Source organism: Brachyhypopomus gauderio, chromosome 16 (genome assembly GCF_052324685.1).
Source record: "Brachyhypopomus gauderio isolate BG-103 chromosome 16, BGAUD_0.2, whole genome shotgun sequence".
Taxonomy (NCBI): Eukaryota; Metazoa; Chordata; class Actinopteri; order Gymnotiformes; family Hypopomidae; genus Brachyhypopomus; species Brachyhypopomus gauderio.
The window spans coordinates 10,480,923-10,483,422 of record NC_135226.1 but is presented as its reverse complement, the minus strand read 5'-3'; the positions used below and the strand labels follow the sequence as shown (position 1 = coordinate 10,483,422).

At 45.2% G+C, this 2,500-nt stretch overlaps 1 protein-coding gene and 3 non-coding genes across 4 annotated transcripts in view; 2 read left to right on the top strand and 2 right to left on the bottom strand.

The window, feature by feature from the left end:
* Positions 1-2,500, top strand: part of LOC143477353 (uncharacterized) — a 110,031-nt gene that overhangs the window by 51,162 nt on the left and 56,369 nt on the right. The window lies entirely within an intron of this gene.
* trnas-aga (transfer RNA serine (anticodon AGA)) lies at positions 1,476-1,557 on the bottom strand. Its single transcript has one exon. It is a non-coding gene; the product is annotated as a tRNA-Ser (tRNA).
* Positions 1,639-1,721, bottom strand: trnal-cag (transfer RNA leucine (anticodon CAG)). Its single transcript has one exon. It is a non-coding gene; the product is annotated as a tRNA-Leu (tRNA).
* On the top strand, positions 2,248-2,319 carry trnap-agg (transfer RNA proline (anticodon AGG)). Its single transcript has one exon. It is a non-coding gene; the product is annotated as a tRNA-Pro (tRNA).

Here is a 2,500-nt window from a genome sequence, read left to right as displayed (position 1 = left end):
TGGTACGCCAGATGAACTCGGAAAATAAAAGATGCTTTGAGGTTTTTTTTTTTTTTACACAACACATTTTTTTTTTATTAAAACAGAATTATGACAAGTCCTGAAATTCAGAAACTAAAAGGGATTACTCGTATTATGTGCGGAGAAAATGTCGCTAAACAGTTCGACCTGGTTCATCTTTCAAACGACACGGTCACTCGCAGAATTGATGAAATGGTGGACAACGTCAGACAAACATTGACCGAGAGAATTAAAATGAGTAAATGCTTCTCACTGCAGTTAGATGAATCCATAGATGTCGCAGATTTAGCCAACTTGCTCGTTTACGTGCGATATGAGTATGAGGGCATGTCGCACGAAGACTTTTTGTGCTGTAAACCGAACTACATTACAGGGTTGCCAACTTTTGACGTTCGCTTGGAGTGAGATTTTAACCTGGAGCCGGTGGCGAGTGTATTTTGTTGAGCGGGGGGGGGGGGGGGGGGGGGCAACGAAAGTTGTTGAGGGGGGGGGGGGGGTGCCGAACGTAAAATGGACACAGATTCAGTGTTATATTGCCGGTGGATGGCGTGTGTCTCACGCTCAATGCGTGAGAGTTGGCAACCCTGACATTATAACATATGTGTGTAATGAGCAGGGTTGCCAAATGCGTGAGACACACGCATTTGACCGTCTTCACACGCCACACATCCGATTTCTCACGTCGACAAAAAAAATCTAGTTTATTTACCTCTGATCCACATCTATGATTCAATGAGTTACTAGTTCGCTCTGGCGCCAACCATCGTGATATAATACTTAATTCGTGTCCATTTTACATCCTCCCGGTAACAATTTACATTCGCCCCCCGCCCCCCCCCGCCCCCCCCCCCCCCCCCCCCGTCAACAACTTAAACTTGCCAAACAGCTTTTTCTTTTTTTTTGGGGGGGGGGGGGGGTGTAGTAGGTGGTACGTGGAGGTTTTTCGTTTGACAGTTGGTGGTACTTTGTCTAAAAAGTTTGAGAACCACTGGTCTAGGCGTATGATTCTCGCTTAGGGTGCGAGAGGTCCCGGGTTCAAATCCCGGACGAGCCCTTTATATCTCCTTCTGATATGCATTCACAAGCTTGCCTTAATACTCTTGTCATAGGCTTCCTACATATGTACAGTCAATATATCTTAGCCTGGTCTTCTGAAAGGCTTCATGTACTAGGGGTATGGTATTGTTTTGGGTGCAAGAGGATGTGGCTTAAATTCCATGATATTCCCTCCTTCACAAGTGTAGATGGTCTGAGAGCATGAAGACAGTCATTCTCTTTTGTTAAGTAAAGGCATTAGAGAGACAAAGCAATGGTAAGAAAGTGTCAACGCAGCATAGGGCTAGATACAGCGTGGCATGCTGCTAGAACAGCCATGCCTTTATAGATCGGCCTCGCAAGAAGAACAAAATCCCAACACATTCATAAGAACACTTGGTTCAGACAAAGCAATCTATAGTAGTCTGCAGGATTTGAACCTGCGCGGGGAAACCCCAATGGATTTCTAGTCCATCGCCTTAACCACTCGGCCACGACTACCTCAAATGCAGGAGTGAGGATGCATGGCTCTGCCACTGAAGAGCACAGACAACCTGTGGCAAAAATCGAATCAGAAAAAGATGTCAGAAGTGGGATTCGAACTCACGCCTCCGGAGGAGACTGCGACCTGAACGCAGCGCCTTAGACCGCTCGGCCATCCTGACTTTGTACAAGGTGTGGCCCCTGACGCACCATGCTATGCAGAGAATTTCCTCTTTTCATGCAACAAAGAACAAGCTCGTCCAAGACGAGCAATGATACCTATCATGTACCTTCCTTGATATGTTGGGAAATTTGTACTCAATCTTGGAAAATAAATGCATTTTAGTCATTTTCACAGTGCTCTAGGAGATGAAATGTATATACAAGTGTGGGACCGACGTCCAATTTTAACAAAAAATTGAGAATGAGTTATCCTTTGAACCTTGACTGCGATGTCGATCAGCGACAACTTGTTTTTGTACAGCACGTTGACCTTATGTCAATAATGTTCCATAAAGAACACCGATATAACAAATCAATAATGTCAACTGTCCAGAAGGTGTCACTGACAGCTCTGCCAAAACAGGGGCAAACATCACAACTCGTTACGACATAAGGGAATCAAAGACAGAACTGTATAGCCGTGTACGGAAGCGTGCATATGAACGAAAAATGGAAACCCCGAGCAACAAAACAGACGTGCAAATCGGCTCGTTGGTCTAGGCGTATGATTCTCGCTTAGGGTGCGAGAGGTCCCGGGTTCAAATCCCGGACGGGCCCTTTATATCTGCTTCTGATATGCATTCACATGCTTGCCTTAATACTCTTGTCATAGGCTTCCTACATATGTACAGTCAATATATCTTAGCCTGGTCTTCTGAAAGGCTTCATGTACTAGGGGTATGGTATTGCTTTGGGTGCAAGAGGATGTGGCTTAAATTCCATGATATTCCCTCCTTCA